Source organism: Ambystoma mexicanum, chromosome 3q, assembly GCF_040938575.1.
Source record: "Ambystoma mexicanum isolate Mex_15411 chromosome 3q, UKY_AmexF1_1, whole genome shotgun sequence".
NCBI classification, from domain to species: domain Eukaryota; kingdom Metazoa; phylum Chordata; class Amphibia; order Caudata; family Ambystomatidae; genus Ambystoma; species Ambystoma mexicanum.
The window spans coordinates 692,576,407-692,595,045 of NC_090926.1; the positions used below are offsets into that span (position 1 = coordinate 692,576,407).

Here is an 18,639-nt window from a genome sequence, read left to right on the forward strand (position 1 = left end):
GTAAATTGGTTTTCAATCTTTAATGAACTCACCTGAGCAGGGAAGGATAATCGTAAGGGGTAGTCCGCTGAAAGCCAATGTTGCAGCCACAACAGACTTGAGCTGAAAAATGGCCGAACATTTGGTATATTTTAGTTTGAGAATGTCCACATGCTGGTACGTCTGTGACCAACTGATATCATTCAACTTAGTGGCCAAGTAATGACATACTGTCTTGTAGGTAATGCAGAAGATCTTTAGAAATTTGCATATGAATGCATAACCAATTCAGAGAAATTAAAGTAGGTGTGAGGGGCAGCACCGGGGTAACATATGCCGCACTCTGGAGAGCCACACTGTTGGTTTATCCCCATCCCCCATTGTGGGATTTAGACTGTGTAATTGATGGGGGAGTTGGTTCCTGACTACCTGCATTGACTACAGCAACCAGAATCCACTGAGGCCATATTTGGTACTAACAAGAAAAACCTGAACAGACTGCCTCCCTGATGAGTGCAAGAGGCATGAAAGCGCTTGCAGGAGAAGTTCACCAGGTGTGTGTGTGTGTGTGTGTGTGTGTGTACATGTGTGTACATCGCGGTAAAAACATATTAAAAACACAACATTGCACTTATCAAACTTATCAAATAATCTCTGGGGAGGCGAGGGGTGATGAGGATGGGATGGGATATGGCTGCAAGAAGCAAACAAGCTTTGTTTCTGGAACTCGGATAGATCCCAGGAACCGGGGCCCCTAGAAGGACAAGCTCAGGTTACAGGGGGAGAGCCGTCCGGGTGATCTGTTCGATGGTGGCCAACCATAGTTTCCAAAACTGTTGGATCTTTGGGCATGCCCACCACATGTGAAAGGAGGCCGGTTGGCCGCACCCTCTCCAGCAAGCGTAGTCGAGGGAGTGGTTCATGTGGTGGAGCATGAGGGGGGAGTAGTACCACCGAAGCAGAATTTTGTACGCGCATTCTCTGTTGGTGACATAGGCAGATGACGTGTGTGTTCGAGTCCAAATGTCCACCCAGGCCTGGTCCTCAATTGGGTGTCCCAGGTCCGCCTCCCACTGAGCCTTCAAAGGGTTTTCGAAGCCAGGAAGTCCTCCAGGAATCATCTGTACAGGGTGGAAATCCTTCCTTGGGCCGGGAGGTCTTTGAGAGTTGGTTCGAGGGCAGTGAGGGGACGCGTGGCTGCTTGAAGAGTTTGGGGATGGGAGCACCAGTGACGTAGCTGAATGTATGTGAATCTGTCTCTTTCTTGGAGTGGAAACTTTTCCTTACATTGTTCAAAGGTGCGGGGCCGGTCTCCCTCATAGCTGATCCAAAGTTTTGAGGCCTCCCGCTATCCAGTTCTGAAAGTTTTGGGGGTTCGCCCCGGGTGAGAATGTCGGGTTGTGAAAAACTGGGGAAAACATTCCCTTATGTTTCAGCGCCCAGGCCCAGGAATTCAGGGTGTGTTTTGTCGCCAGCAGGAGTCCCTCCCAGTGTTCTCTGAGGGGGGGCAGAATGTGCGGAAGAAATCGCACGGGGAGCGGGAGCCGTGATTGTTCTAGTTCCACCCATCTGGGGCTGTCGTTGGTTATTTGCCACTTGTGAATGTGCGCTAGTTGCGCTGCCACCCTGTATGCTTGCAGGTCGGGGACCCCCAGTCTGCCCAATCTTGCATCGCATAGCATTGACTTCTGAGGAATCCTGGCCTTCTTACCCCTCCAGATGAACCTATGCATTCTCCTCTGCAAGTTGCGAAGGGCGGGTGCCGGGATTGCCACTGGAAGGGATGAGCAGGCATAAAGGAATCTTGGAAGCAGGTTCATTTTGCATGCCATTATGCGTCCCATCAGGGAGATTTCTTGGGTTGCCCAACGTTTCAGATCACCCTCTAATTCTTTGAGGAGCCGGGGGAAGTTGACCTGGTATGTGACCTTCGGGTGTGCGGGATCCTGGACCCCTAGATAGGGAATTGCCGCCTTCTTCCATGCGATTGGACACATCGGGACCAGTGCTTCCCGTTCCTCCCAGGAGAGACTGTCAAGATCCACTAACAAAAAGGGGAAGAGAGATCGACAGTCTCCCCCGAACCACAGAAGCCGAATGAAGTCGACCCTACCACTGTGGTTAGCACAGGTGCCTGATACAGTAAACAGGACAACATGTGGCAGCCAGTGGGGGGAAGAGGGTTAGGGAGAGGTTGTGGACAGGGTGGGGAAGTTAGGACCACCAGATGGAGGATTAGGGAAAATCTAGCTTGGATAGGACCGGGAACGTAACAAGAACAAGCCCTACACTCCCTGAAACCTTGTAATACCATCAGGGAGTAACCCTGCTTTTGACATGTACTTTTGCACTTCTTGAAACACTTTAGTAATACATCTTGATACATGTACCACATTAATTTCCTAATAGCAACAACATATATAGCAAGCCTGATGGAACATCCAATTGGGATTGATCCCACTGTGAAGAAACATAACACATGGCCCCAAGGGCAGGCGTAAGCAACACTTGTAAACATGGATCATGACATGGACAAAGAACATAGCACGTAAGTGTTTTGCTACTTCCTTGCTCCAGCTCTAATGTCTTTTCTAAACCAGAGCACTCAAATGCCACTATCACCACGTTATCTGCCCAAACCCTGAGAAGAAAGGTCCGGTATATAGTGTCCCATCAGCAAACGTGGTTACACAATACTAGCGACTAATCAGAACAGCCACCATGCACTTGTGTTCGTTACACGGCCGTAATCATGCCTTCATCGAACCTGGCCCCTCCCCGTGCACCAGCTCCCCGCTCGGGCGCTCACACCAACATCCTTTACTTATCTTATGTCCGGGAGGCTTGGAAGCCCTCCGGGACGCCATATCGTGAGGCTCGTATGAGCAGCAGCCTTATACCATTCTTCTCCTGCTGCAACTCTCTCCGGGGTTTTCTGCCGCCGCCGCTCCTACTACGGTCCGTGAATCTCCTTCGTTCTGCCTGCTGCACATCCGCATGCACACAAAATAAGCCACACCTGCCGTGCTCCGTAATAAGCAGTTCCTAATCACCGTCAGCTGGCCACACGCGCACACGTTGGTTGACTACAGACTCCTCCCAGGTGCTGCTGGGAAGTGTAGTTTTATTCACAAACTCTTATTATTTCAATCGCGGCCACCTCCTATGTCCTGGCCCTCCACTCCTACCCTTATTCCTGACATTACGTCCTCTCCCAGGGCCCTTCCCAGGACCTGGTTTACCCGGATGTCGTCGGTGAAACAGTTTAACCAACTTTGGGGCATGTATTGATTGCTTCCACTGGTTCCCAAGAACAATCCTCAGGGCTGTAGCCTTTCCATTGAACCTAATACCATAAACGGTTATTCCTCTTCTTGGCGTCCAAAATGCTTTTCACTTCATATTCCGTCTGCCCATCCTTCATGATCGCCAGAGGCCTCTTAGTAGTCATTCCCGGAGCTGCGGGTTTAAGTAAAGACCCATGGAACACCGGATGGATAGGGAAGGTTTTAGGCAAACGCAATTTCATAGCAGTTGTAGACACACATTTAATTATCTCGTAAGGCCCAATGAAACGAGGTAAGAATTTCCGTGAACCTATCGAGGCTAAATTTGGTGTGGATAACCACACCTTCTCTCCCACTTCAAATTTTGGAACAGTTTGTCGATGTTTGTCAGCCTGAATTTTATATTGTGTTTTTGCTTGTTCCAAATTTGCCCGTGCCTTTTGCCTGACCTCCAGAAGCAACTGCTTGCACTCTTGTAACACTGGCATGTGTCCCACTTCTGGCAAATGTTCTGGTATCATATTCTGTACTTGACCATATAAACATTCATTGGGTGCCATTCCCAGGGACTTGTGGTATGTATTATTGTAGGTGAACTCCGCCAACCATAAGCCTGTACCCAGGAATCTCTGCCATCTCCCAAATACCCCCTTAAGTATTGCTCTAATGTCTGATTCACTCGCTCTGTCTGACCATCAGTTTGAGGGTGATAGCTAGTGGAGAGTGCACAATTGATTCCCAGCATCTGGCAAAAGGCACGCCAAAATCTCGAGGTGAATTGCGAGCCTCTATCCGAGACTATACACCTTGGTAACCCATGCAATCTTACCACATGTTGCAAAAACAACTCTGCTAGCTTCCCTGCTTTTGGGATTCCCACACATGGCACAAAGTGGGCTTGCTAAGACATGAAATCCACCACTACCCAGATTGTATCAAATCCATTATCAGGAGGTAAATCCGTAATGAAATCCATAGATATGGAATCCCATGGTTGACCATGGGTTGGTAATGGTTGTAACAACCCTCTTTTCTTCACATGCTCTGCCTTGTTACGTGCACAGTTCTCACACATTTTCAAATAAATCTCCATATCTTGTTTTAATGTAGGCCACCAGACATATTTTCCTAACATCTCTTGCGTTTTCCTCAAACCTGCAAGCCCCGCTAATGGAGATGTATGGCACCAGTATAACGCTTTATTCTGTAATTCCTTTGTAGGTAAATGCAATCTACCCTGATGATAGGGCAAACCTTCCCTCACGGTACGTGCTGGATGACTTTTTCTCCATTCTTGCAACTGTCTGACTGGTAACGCCTTCTTGACCTGATCAATGATTTTCTGTGTAACAGCCCCAATAATCTTGTCAGGCGAAATGATGGTCTTCATTTCCCCTACTGCATTGTCCACATTTTGTTGTCTGGGTAAAGCATCTGCTTTTCCATTCTTACTGCCTGGTCTGAATGTAACCACAACATCAAATTCATTAAAATACTGGGACCAATATAGCTGTCTAGGAATCAGAGATTGTGCTGTTTTGAAGTATTGTAAATTCTTGTGGTCTGTTACCACCACCACCTGATGCCTTGCACCCATCAAATAATGTCTCCACTCCACAAAAGCTAACGGAATTGCCAACAATTCCTTATCAGTAATGGAATAATTTTGTTCACACCTCGACAATTTCTTAGAATAAAAGGCCACGGGATGCCATATTCCCTTTTTATCTTTCTGTGATAAAATGGCTCCCACTGCCACATTTCTAGCATCTGTCTCCACCTGAAATGCTATCTCTGGATTAGGATGTCTTAACACAGGTGCGGTAGTGAAGGCTATCTTTAATTGTTGGAAAGCTTTCTCTGCCTTCACACTCCATGTAAACCGCACCGCCTTTTTTAGTAGTTGCGTAATTGGAGTAACAATCTTGGAGAAGTTGCTGATAAAGCGTCTGTAGAAGTTGGCAAACCCTAAGAAGGATTGTATGTCTTTTATGCATTGTGGAGAAGGCCAGTGTATCACCGCCTGAACCTTTTTTGGATCCATCACAATCCCCGGTTGGTCAAAATAAACCCCAGAAACTCCACCTGACTCGCATTAAATGCACATTTCTCTGATTTCACACATAATTGATATTCCTGTAACCTCTTCAATACTGCTCTCACATGTTTGACATGTTGCTCTAGGGAGTCTGAATAAATCAAAATGTCATCAATGTACACAATTACAAAAAGGTCAATAAACTCATGCAATACCTATTGCATAAAAAACTGAAAAGCCGCGGGAGCATTGCATAAACCAAACGGGATCACCAGATACTCAAATAATCCAAACTTGGTTCTGAATGCCGTCTTCCACTCATCTCCCCCTTTTACCCGTATCAAATGGTAAGCTCCCCTCAAATCCAACTTGGTATAGATCTTTGCATTCTTTACTTGGTCTAATAGAACCGAAATCGAAGGTAAAGAGAACCGGTTTTTGATGGTTACCTTATTTAATGCATGATAGTCTATGCATGTGCGTAATGTCCCCTCCTTCTTAGGAACAAAAAATAATGGTGACGAAACTGGGGAAGTAGAATGCCGAATGAATCCCTTTGACAACATCTCATCAAGATACTCTCGTAAGTGTTCATTTTCTTTTTCCGTAAACGCGTAAATCCTACTACAGGGTAATTTAGCTCCTTCCTCTAACTCAATAACACAATCATAGGTCCTGTGAGGGGGCAACTGCTCAGCCACTCTCTTGTCAAACACTTTCGCAAATTCCATGTATTTTGAGGGAATTCACTCTCCCACTACTCCACCATTTGGGCCACTGCTCTTCTCAATTAACAATGCTGCGGGACCTATTTCTGGTAGAATGTGTTCTTGGCACCTTTGCTCATCAAACCTCACTGTCTGCAGTTCCCAATCAATTTGAGGGTTATGCAATTTCAACCATGGCATCCCCAGAATCAACCAGAACTGCGGGGCTGCTATTAAATCAAAGGTAATTTCTGTACCGCTCACCTGATTCCCACGGAGGCGCAGGTCTGGCTTCGAGTGCTGATGCTTCTTCAATGGTGAAGCGCAGGACTCTGAAGATGGACAGGAAGGGCCCTCTACTCTAGCTTCTCCGGCTCGCAGGAATATTACCCTGTGCGTGAAAAGGGAGTATTACCTACTGACTGAGTTATGCTCATGCCTCCCACTCTCTTCCAACCCTCTACGATACCCTTCCACGATTCCCCGTGAAGTCTCACCTTAGGGTCAGGAAGGATGAGCTCTCCATCCTGCTTCTGATGCAGGGGCGCGTTGAAACCCAGTTACTTCACTGGATTGAGGATTGAGGAGAGTTCAGGTAAGCTTGACTATTCAGGTAAGGCTCTGTAAAAGTTCTGTTGCAAGTTCAAAAGTCCAAGCTTAATAATAATGTTCATTGTCTTTTTGCAGCAAGCGCTAATGCTTATGTCTTTTGTCCCCTTGGTGGCTGGGGTTCGGAATGCCGGAGATATGGCACCGACCCGAAGTGAAACGTGCAGTTCCAGTTCCAGTAAATGGCAGGTTAGTTCTGGATGAGCGCTCGGGAACTGTCTTTGCATACGCTCATTCAATGTCTTTGTCTTTTTTCCCCATAGGGGCCGGGGTCCGGAAAATGCCTGGAAGCGGCAAGACCCGAAATGAAATGGGAATGACCCAACAGGTAAGTCTTGTTCCCTTCCTTCTCTCACCTCTTATTCTTGTCTTTTTCTCTAGGCTCTGGGAAGTGGCTGTGTATCCGGATGATCGCTGCTGAAGATGGAGGAACCCAGGAAAGGTGAGTGAAATGCAGCGCTGCAGCGATCGTAACGAAATGCTTTTAAAAAATAATGTCTTCCCTTTCAGGATCGTCGGTGATGTCTCCGTGGTGCAGATTTAGCTGGTAAGGTCTCTTGTTTCCCTTTGCAGGTGACCCAGAATGCTGACAGGCGTGGCTGAAGTCCAGATGCAGGAGCTGACACGGTGAGCGTCCAGCTGCGAGGAGCAGAACAACGCGAAGCGTGAGTTGCTGATCAGGTGTGGTTTAAATAGCTTTGGAAGAAGTCCCAAGTGTGTATCCTTCCTCTGATCAGGTATGTATCCTTCCCCGACCACACCCGGGTGGAAAGTAGTTCCACAGGTAAAGTAGTTCATTCAGGCCTCAAGAGGGCCTGGATGTGGCAGCATGGTCTGCATCAGGTAATTGCACATTAAAACACTTGAACACATGTCTAGCTTTATGAGCCTGGCTTGGGCCCGCTGGCACTCCCCTGGGGGAAATGATGCCTGCCTCTGGGGTCGCTGGGTCGGACCTGGCTCCTTGGAGGTAGGCATCATGACAATTTCCTCTTGATGACCTCCTACACAAATCATTTCCAATTTCTCAGTCTGTTTCCGTATGGGTCCTGATATTAATGGTGAACCATCTACTGACTGGACTCCTTCTGCCTGATGTTTATCCATTAGAGGTAATCCTAACTGGGTAGCCAATGTAATATCCACAAAATTACCTGTAGCCCCCGAATCCACCATGGCCATAACCTCCTGTTTAGTCAGAGCAAAACATAACCTCACCAGCATGTATAAATGAGAAGTTTTACCCCCCACCGTATTTGCAATCCATCTGGGGAATATCAATTCAAATGGGCCCGACACCTTTGTTCCCCCTAAGGCCGGCCCAATTTGTTTCCCGCCTCCTTCGCACTCTTTTCACCACTCTCTGAGGGGTATTTGGAAGATGTCCGTATAAAATGCCCTGCTTGGCCACAATACAAACACAACTTATTGATCCTACGTTGTTGTCTCTGCTGCCGACAAGGGTCCTCTGACACTTCCAATCTGCATTGGTTCCACTTCACTTGTCCTTCCTCCCCTACTTCTGTCTAATTGTACAAAAGGCACTGCTTCTGGTCTCTTTTTGTCACCTTCCCTCTCATTCATGCGATGATCCAGCCTCAAAGCTAGATCTATCATGGCGGTACATGTTCTTGGTTGGGGTTCCACCTGCGCAATTGCATCTTTAAGTTCCTCACGTAGTCCCTGGTAGAATAATGCTGTCTGTTTGGCCATCGGCCACTCGGTCTCTATGACTAGCCTGTTAAACTGGGTTACATAAGTTACTAGGTCCCGCGCTCCCTGTTTTAATCCCAACAATTCCTTCTCCTGAGCTAAGGACACCTCTCTTCGATCAAATAGTCTGCCAAATTCTGCCAAAAAACCATCCCAATTATATGACAGAGGGTCATCTTTCTGTACCAAGGGCATCGCCCATGCTGCGGCGTCCCATGTCAAATAGGAAATGACAAAAGCTGTTCTAGCCTGGATCGTCTCAAAGGCCGTGGATTTACACAAAAAATGTAGTCTGCATTGCGTAAGGAACGTCATATATTTTTTAGGATCCGCTGAAAAGCGTTCTGGAGCTGCGAAAGGGACACTACTGGGGGGGTGGACAATTACCGTGGAATTCTGACTTGACAAGGCGGCTCCCATTGCACTAGCTCCTTCTAAGGGAGTCCTCTAGGCAACCAAACTTTGTACTTTTTTAAATTATCGGATTCTTGTCTTGCATGAGCTAATTCTACCTGAATATCTTGGAGAGCCTTTAGAACGTCGGCCAAAGGCGGAAGAGTCGCTTCCATTTGGCTTGGGTGGTTATAAGTATCCCAATATGGGGTGGTTTATTATGTCAAGATCCACTAACAAAAAGGGGAAGAGAGATCGACACTCTCCCCCGAACCACAGAAGCCGAATGAAGTCGACCCTCCCACCGTGGTTGGCACAGGTGCCTGATACAGTAAACAGGACACCACGTGGCAGCTAGTGGGGGTAAGAGGGTTAGGGAGAGGTTGTGGACAAGGTGGGGAAGTTAGGAACACCGGATAGAGGATTAGGGAAAATCTAGTTTGGATAGGACAGGGAACGTAACAGGAACAAGCCCTACACTCCCTGAAACCTTGTAATACCATCAGGGAGTAACCCTGCCTCTGACATGTACTTTTGCACTTCTTGAAATCATTTAGTAATACACCTTGATACATGTACCACATTCATTTCCTAATAGCAACAACATATATAGCAAGCATGATGGAACATACAATTGGGATTGATCCCACTGTGAAGAAACATAACACATGGCCCCAAGGGCAGGCGTAAGCAACACTTGTAAACATGGATCATGACATGGACAAAGAACATAGCACGTAAGCGTTTTGCTCCTTCCTTGCTCCAGCTCTAATGTCTTTTCTAAACCAGAGCACTCAAATGCCACTATTACCACGTTATCTGCCCAAACCCTGAGAAGAAAGGTCAGGTATATAGTGTCCCATCAGCAAACGCGGTTACACAATACTAGCGACTAATCGGAACAACCGCCATGCACTTGTGTTCGTTACACGGCCGTAATCATGCCTTCATTGAACCTACCCCTCCCCGTGCACCAGCTCCCCGCTCGGGCGCTCACACCAACATCCTTTACTTATCTTATGTCCGGGAGGCTTGGAAGCCCTCCCGGATGCCGTATCGTGAGGCTCGTAGCAGCAGCAGCCTTACACCATTCTTCTCCTGCTGAAACTCTCTCTGGGGTTTTCTTCCGCCGCCGCCCCTACTACGGTCCGTGAATCTCCTTCGGTCCGCCTGCTGCACATCCGCACACACACAAAATAAGCCACACCTGCCGTGGGCCCTTAATAAGCAGTTCCTAATCACTGTCAGCTGGCCACACGCGTGCACGGCAGCTGACTACAGACTCCTCCCAGGTGCTGCTGGGAAGTGTAGTTTTATTCACAAACTCTTATTATTTAAATCGCGGCCGCCTCCTAGGTCCTGGCCCTCCACTCCTACCCTTATTCCTGACAGAGACCTACGCCAAGGGCCACCGATTTGCTGAAGTTGATGGAGAAGCCGATGACCTCCCCATAGCTGGTTATTTCAGACAGGGCGTGTTGTAACGAAGAGCAAGCTTCCGAGATCGTGAGCAACACGTCATCTGCGTATAGGGCAATTGTGTGCTGGGATGGACCGACTTGGGGGCCCTTGATGCCGCTATTCAGTCTGATCTTTTGAGCAAAAGGTTCCATAGTGAGTGCGAATAGCAGTGGGGATAACGGGCAGCCCTGCCTGGTTCCGCAGGTCAGGGAGATCGGAACAGAAAGTGAGCCATTGATCCTGAGGAGCGTTTTAGGCGATTTATAGTTGGCCAGGACCATTTCCTGGAATGCCAGGCCAAATCCAAAAGCCTCCAGGGTAAGGCTCATGAAAGACCAGTCCACCTTGTCAAAAGCCTTTTTGGCGTCTGGGGCCATTCACACCAGCCCCTGGGAACCTCGGGAAGCTAGATCGACCAGGTCCAGGGCTCTGCGGACGTTATCGCCTGCTCTGTTCAGAATAAAGCCTGCCTGGTCCAGGTGGATTATGTCGAGTAGAATGCGTGCCAGGTGGTTAGCGAGAATCTTGGAGTATAGATTGGCGTCGATGTTCTGCAGGGCTATTGGCCTGTAGGGGGCCGGGTCTCTCGGGTCCTTCCCTGGTTTGAGTAGAAGGATGGTAGTGGATTCTTGCATTGAGGGGGTTACCTTCCCCGTCTCCCTGAAGGAGTTGAAGAGCGCCACCTGTGCGGGGTCCAACTGGGGTTTGAAAATGTTGTAGAACCTAGAGGAAAATCAGTTGGGGCCCGGGATTTGAGGGACTTGATGGTTTCTTCGACTTCCTCCCCTGTGATCGGAGCCTCCAGGTTCTCCCTAGTTGAGTCGTGTAGTCTGGGGAGGGCCGCTTCCAGCAGGTATTTTTTGTTTACTCTGGTCCCGCGGAGTCGTCATAACCTGGGCCAAGTGGTCTGGCACTAGCTGTAGTTTTTTCTGTTCCACGTATTGAATCACCCCCTGAGGGTCTCGAAGGCCGATGATGGTACTACTATGTTTTGCTTTAGCCAGTTTCGCTACGAGCAGCTTGTTCACCTTGTTGTTCTTCACGTAATAAAATTGTTTGGCTTTAACCATGAGCTGTGTGGTGTGTTCAGCATAGTGTGCCTCCAGCTTTTTCCTAGTGATCCACATAGCTTGCTGAGTCTTGGGGGACCAGCCTTTTTTCTTGTGCGTTTCCTCCGCTGCTTTAAGTTCTTCCTCAAGGACCTGGCGAGCCTGTCTGCTACGGTGGAATCCCACTCCTTGTGCGATTAGCTCTCCCCTGATTACCGCTTTCAGGGCATCCCAGGTGTTTGCAGGGGAGGTATCTTCAACTGGGTTTTCTTGGAGGAAGTTTTTAATCGCTATTTCTATCTTGTCCCTTAGCGGCATTTTGTTGAGAATAGGGTTGTACAGAGTCCATCTGGGCGGAGAGGCGGATTTAGGCATATGTACTCGAATCTCCATGATTCCTGGGGAGTGATCAGACAGGATCCGCGGGCCGATAGATACCTCACTGTTGTAGGTAAGCAGCTGGGGGGGATGTCAGGAGGTCGTCAATCATTGAGCACGTTCGGTAGAAAGAGTAATCCTTCTCCGTAGGGTAAAGCACACGCCACAAGTCCACCACTTCTAGAGATCTGAACAGGCGTAGGAGGCTGAGCGGCTGAGAGAGGTCTCCGGGGGGGGGGTGTGATTTATCTGACGTAGGGTCTGGTACCCCGTTGAAATCGCCTCCAATTATGACTTGGCCTTCCATGAAGGGGGAGAGGGAGGAACCCAGCGCATCATAGAAGGCGGCTTGTCAGAGTTGGGGGCATATACCGCGGCAAAAGTATATAGGTCTCCCAGCAATAGGCATTTGACTGCCACAAATCGGCCTTCTGGGCATTTTTTTGTTTCCAGGATCTAGGGGTTTAGGCCTTTCCTGACGAGGATTGCCGTGCCGCCTTTCTTACAGCCTCCTGAGGCAAAGAGCTGGAGAGGGTAAGAGCTGGAGCGGAGACGGCCAAAGTCCACCGGTAGTAGGTGGGTCTCCCGAATTAGAGCCACCGCTGCCTCCTCGTTTTGGAGCTTTTGTAGAATCGATTTACGCTTGGCCGGGGAGTTCAGTCCATTGACGTTGAGGGTGAGAAATTTTAGGGTTTGATGTTTCTGAGCCAGGTCCGACTCCGCCATCACGTCTGGGGGCGGGAGGTCCGGGTAGTGTGGTTTAACCGCCATCTCGAGGATAAGCTAAGAATGCGTCACCCTGCTCTCGGGGTTTTAACACGCGCCCCCAACAGGAGGCCGTAACTTTAACTGGTGGGGGGGGCCGACATTGTAGGTTCGGCCATTCCCCTGGCCAACAGGGCCAAGCGTACAGGTAAACGTTATGTGGGATTCCAAGGACTCGTAGGTGGAATGTGCCTTGGAAATGGGCATGGGCCGTAGGTAGGGCCCGCAGCATTAGTCAAATTTGTTCGTGAGCTGGTTCAAGGTTGGTCAAGTTCCTCTGAGACGGAGCTCGGAAGTTGGTGAGAACGTGAAGCTAAGTTCCACTGGTTATGGGCTTGCCCCCAGCTATGGTCTCCTGCTGCTCCATGGCACCTTCGACCAGAAGGATTGCCTAGGTTTCGGGAGAGAGACAGTTCCTAGGTCCGTAGTGTCCTCCGATCTTGGCATTGTGGCCTCTTCGGGTGAGGAAGGGTGCATGATTTTGTTGCCATCCTCAAGGTGGCTAATTCTGCATAGAGTGCTCTTGTATGAGAACTGTAGGGCAGTTGGGAATAGCCATCGGTATCGGAACTGCTGCTCCTGACGAAAGAGGGTCAGAGGTCGGAGGGATTTCCTCTTCTGGAGGGTCAGAAGGGAGGAGAGGTCTTGGTAGATCTGGAGGGGTGAACCCTGGAAGGAGAGCTCATCCTGTGACCGGCTGATTGCTGAAATTGCCTCCTTTTGTAGTGAAAAAATGCACTCTGGTTATAACATCAGGGGGGAGGTCTGAGTCCACTCCCGGACGTGGGTGCAACCTGTGGGTGCGGTCCAGGAGGAGTTGGGGTTTGTCCAGTTGCGGGAGCAGGGATTGGAAAAAGTCCCCCACGTATTCCGCCAGGTTCTTGTCCTGAATGGAGGATGGAATCCCTCGAATTCGGAGGTTATTGCGCCGAGCCCTATTTTCAAGATCTTCTTGTTTAGATTCGAGGATCTCGCATTTGTCATGCAAGGATCTGCTCGAGCTCTGAATTTCCCCTAGAGTGGTTGTATGGTCCTGGGAGCGGTCGTCTAGCCCCCCCAGCATTTGTTCCATCTCGGTCACCCTTTGATCGGTGCGCTCTAGCTTGGTGGTAAGCTCCATCCTGCAGGATCTGAATTTGGACTTGTTGGCCATAAAAGCCTGTATGTCCTATTGGTGGCTAGGGCTTCTCTATCCTCATGAGTTTTCTGTGAAGTAAACTTGGGGGGTTGGGTCGAGTTTCTTCCCCTTGTCAGTTGCCATGAACATAGTGGCGATATCCGGATTCTTACCAACTTTCAGTTGCTTCGCCATTGCACCAGGTTGGGGGTGAGGTAAGCAGAGCAGAGATCTCCGAGGGGCGTGGAGCGGGCGAGGCTCTTGTCTGAGGCCAGAAAGTACAGGTAGTTAGAGGATAAATCCTGCTTCCTTAGTGCTTGTGGGGGTAGGTGCTTCCGTAGGCTAAGGGTACACCAGGCCGTGGGGTCGTGAGGCTGTCCCTGGTTCTTTGGTGCGGAATGTGGGAGAGAGGAGTGAAGGAGTGGGCAGGGGCCCCCCAGGAAGGACGCTAGGCAAGAAAGGAGGGCAGATCAGCCGCAAATGCACCCTCTTCACTGAGGCGTTTTCAGGGAGAAGTGGTTAGGCTTCTTACCCACCATAAGCCTCTGCGAGACCCAGACAATGGGGTTTTGGTTTTGTGGCGGTGCCAAGCCCCCGAGAGACCCAGGCTGCGCAGGGGGCAGGGGGGGAGTGCTGCTATGGGTTGGGGACACCCCAGGCAGTGGTGCAAAACGTGGAAGCTGGGAGCAAAGGAGTGGGCCGGGGCGCCCCTGTAAGGACGCTAAGCTCAAAGGGAGCACAGATCAGCTGCAAATGCACCCTTGCCACCAAGGCATATTCTGGGGGGGAGTGGTTAGGCCTCTCACCTGCTGTAAGCCTCTGGCCATGAGTCAGGCCTCTCACCTGTGGTAAGCCTCTGGCAATGGGTTTAAACAACCCAGGTAATGGGGTTGTTTAGCAGGCTGCCTCCAGATGGTCCTGACAGCTATGTCTCCTTGGATGGGGGGGGGGATTAAGTGCAGCGGCAGCGGGTTTCAGATGGGGGGCGGGCAGGGGCGCCCCAGGAAGTATATGTAGCTCCAGGAGCCGCTCCGGGGGCCCGTAGGTGTAGGGGGCCCCAGCTGGTCCGAGGTATGGTGGTGCTGTGCCACCCTGTGAGAGGGGGGTGCTGTTGGAGATGATGTCGCTTGGCTGTGACCCGCAGCAGGGTTGTGCTGTGCAGTCGCAGATAAGGTGGGTAGAAGAAGATGAAAAGAACACTTCAACAAAATGCCAAAAAACTTCATTCATCTCCAACATCAATTCTTGTCCAGAAACCTCTGGGCTTCATTAACCTGTGAAAATGTGAATTTAGCCTGCTCCATAAAGAACCAGGCCCTGGGTCCACGTGCATGCTTTGTGTTCGGGTGCCTGCATCAGCAGCAAAAGTGCTCACCGTACTTCCGCTCCGACCCTCTCAAACACACTTACCTGGACCTCTGGGTCCTCTGCCAGCTCCCTGAAAACCACTGCCTTTGCTCTCTATCTCCCTGAAAACCGCTGCAGTCACCCTGCAGCTTTTGGAAGTCAAAGGAAACCACTTGTATTTCCTGTCCCCTCCTTGAGATTCTCAGGTGACAACCAACATCTTTTCCTTTTTCTAATTGTCCATCTAACCTTTGCTTTGACGTGACTAAACACTTAAGGACGCAGATGACGATTTTAAAGTGTGGCAGAAGTGCATTCAGAATTGCACGGCTGAGGGTCAGCACCAACAGACTCGGATGCTGTATCTCGCTGCAGTGGTGAGTTTGTCTTGGTTAAGCAATCTGTTTATGGGTGTTGCCGGGTAATGGCAGTCATTGAAAACTATATATTGCCGGGGTAATCTCATGTCCGAGAAGTAGGACATGAGCACCTCTGGGTGCTGGTGGACCTTCAACGCTATCCTTGGGTTACTACAAGGATAACGGGACTGGGAATGGAGAGCGTCCACCAAGTGCAAAAAGGGGTGGAGGGGTTAGTAGCAATGGATGTGGCAATGTGTTCTTGCTTCATATGTGATTGTTTAGTACTGTGGCAAAAGGTCTTCCTTGCTCTAACCTCCGTTTTTCTAAGTGGCACAGAGGTTTGACAGTGGCTGGACACACCGGGAGATCACTCGTATATATCTCCTCTGGCTAGCTGATCACGGTGCTTGTAGGTATCCCTGTTTCACATAGTCCCCCCTAATCTCTGACGATGATTCATTTAATGTGATATTGTCACACGCCCCTGAGAACTACGACGATGCCTCTGTTTAAAAGGCTGGGTAGACACCCCCTCAATTTAGTCTAAGCCACCAAATGTGATGGCTGGAAGGTTTTACATGAATCTAAATAACTGCCATATCTGGCCCTTTATTGAATTTGCAGGTGGGACACCCCTCTTTAGGAGGCCTTAGCTTTCATTCATATACACCATTGCCTGGGACTCTTGGATTGACTTCATGGTGGACTGCAGCACTGTGCCCACCACGAAGGCTGCTACTCCCAGAGCTGCCATGTTGGCCAACGTCCTTGTGCTTTCAGTTGGTTCAGTCATGGAGCACCCAATGGTTGTGCAGGTCTGTCAAACACTTGATTGCGTCGTTTGAAGATTTTGCAAGGTTGTCATCTGTTAATGCGCTCATTGGTGATGTTCTTTTTTACCCATCAGACTTAATTCTGTTTTCCCTGGTCTTGTTTGACCCTGTTCAGTGTGATTGATTTCTCCACTTTGTCTAGTTTTTTATGACTTCACTCCATTAAGTATCAAGTCTCTCAAACTCCTGGCTACCTTTTCATTCTCTCCACTGGTGAGTGAATTGCCTTCATCACACCCCTATTTCTTTATGTACCGCCTATGCATCCCCCCTGACGTGAAAGTGCCCTCATCCCCTTTCCTAATTTTATTTTTTGTTGTTTGTTCCTGTGACACCCTCCACCAGATTCTCGCTGTAACTTGAAGTTACCGCGGTTGGCAGGGATTTCCCACAGAAAGACGAACTCCAACTGAAATAGGCCTCTGTACCCCAATCAAATTTGAAAACTCTCAAATTGATTCTATGGCTGCACCTACCCCAATATGAATCCTCCCTTTTTACCGATTTCTATTTTTTTTTTTTTGCTGCTCTTTTCTCTTTTTGGTTCCTGTGGGGCTATCCCTGTAACAGCTTGCATCAGGAAAAAAACATGGCCGCTTTTGATTTTTGAAAAGTCTCAAGGCACCCCATCTCCATCAAATCATTTAAAGAAATTACTGGATGGATTTACACTAAACCACTAAAACCAGAAATGCCTGTTTTAGTTATTTAATTGATTTAAAAATCTATTAAGCGCAACTGACGCCCACAGGCGTCTAGACGCTAGCCACAGAAAGGAGAAGGCAGAAAAGCCCCCGCAATATCACAGCACCCAGTAGTTGAAAAAGGTAGGTTTTAAGTTCCCTCGAAAGGAGGGCTGTTCTTAAGTAATTCTCAGCGATAGCGGAAGCCTATTCCATAAAGTTGGGGCGTGCACTGAGAAAGAGTGCCCCCCCACACCAGGCACGCTGTTACCTTGGTACTCTAAGGAGCGCCACTGAAGAGGAGCGAAGATCTCTAATAGGGCAGTAGCCTTTTATCTTGTTTTTAAGTTAGCTGGCACCTTCATCGTGGAAAGCCTGATGGGTGACACAGAGTCTTAAACTTATCCGCGCTTCAACCTGCAGCCAGTGGAGTTGATGAAGCATCGCAACCTAGGGAGCTAGTCGTGGCACATTTAAAGCCAACCTAGCTGCAGAGTTCTGGAGTACCTGCAACCACTGTATCTGGTACTTGGGTTGCTCCAGGTAAATCCTGTTATAGTAATCCAGAGAACCCATTGTGGTTGAACTAACCATCATAGTATGACTGCCTGGCGGTAGCAGAGGTAGGATGTTTTTCAGGTTTCTAAGTTTACCAAAGCCAGTGCTGCAGACCGCTGAAATCTGTGTTTTGCACAAGCCCTTAGGTAGTAGCCTAACTCCTAGACTTTGAACAGATGCGCTAGGCATTGGGCAAGGGCTAGAATTGAGAACTCCAGGAGCTGCTAGCTGTTTGTGAGCCAAACACCAATATCTCTCTTTTTTTCTTCATTGAGCTTTAACCAAGTGGCAGACATCCACCTGCCTATAGCGGCAAGGCAATTTCTGAGTTTGATGGGAGGCTCAGTTGATGGGAGGTCCAGAAGAAACACTAATGAAGTGTAGTGTCGTTGGCATAGGTGTAGAATAGGACTCCCGATTCTGAAATAAGGTCTGCCAATGGACATAAGTACAAATTAAACAGAAGTGGAGGCAAAACCGACCCGTGGGGAACCCCACAGGTGAGTGCAGAGGATGGGGATCGGCAAGCTTGAAAAGAAAGGGTTTGAGTCAGCAAGAAATGACACAAACCAAGCCAGTAGAACCCCTGTAATCCCAGCCTGCTCCAGATGGGCCAATAGAATCCCGTGGTCCACGGTATCAAAAGCTGCAGAGAGGTCCAGGAGAATTAACACTCCAGCCTCTCTGCGGTCCTGGAGAAGTGTCAAATCATCCAGGAGCGATATGACAGATTCTGTGCCCATCTGAGGCCTAAAGCCGGATTGATATGGATGCAGGCATTTGTTTGCTTCCAGGAATTGTGACAAAAGCGGTGTAATCACAGCTTCCATGAGCTTAGTTCAGGCCAGCAGTAAAGCTATAGGCCGGTAACTGGTCACTAGCACATGTTTCAGGTGACCAGCAATTTCCCCTTGGACAAAAGAATGCTGTAGGGCTGGTGTAAACATAGGAATGGCCGTCTCCTTGGAATTTGCTTTTAGTGCATGCCGTGGCACTGGATCCAGGGGCAAAGCAGATTTCAAACCAGTAAGAGCCCTCCGCGCAGTAGCATCATTGATAGACACCTGATGAAAAACACCAGTCGATATAGGTGTACTGCATTCCCTTTGGTAAAGCGACATCCTCTGAAGCTGGCTTATTAGTAGCAATTACTTTAATGAAATCTCTAATCTTTTCAGAGAAAATAGTACTGATCACATTACACTGCAACTGTGCAACTGCGCATCAGGCAGTTTATCATGTCTATTAGGGGGCAGGAAGCTAGCTCTTTAGCTACTATGTACAGTTCCCAAGAGGACCATGTCGCTTCTGAGATCATATTTGTGTAGAATTTAGATTTTTCCCCAGCAATCATCTTGTG

General features: G+C 48.9%; 1 protein-coding gene across 3 annotated transcripts in view; it reads left to right on the plus strand.

Moving 5' to 3' along the window:
* OGFOD3 (2-oxoglutarate and iron dependent oxygenase domain containing 3) overlaps nucleotides 1-18,639 on the plus strand; it is an 876,068-nt gene that overhangs the window by 14,747 nt on the left and 842,682 nt on the right. The gene's annotated exons all lie outside the window — the stretch shown is intronic.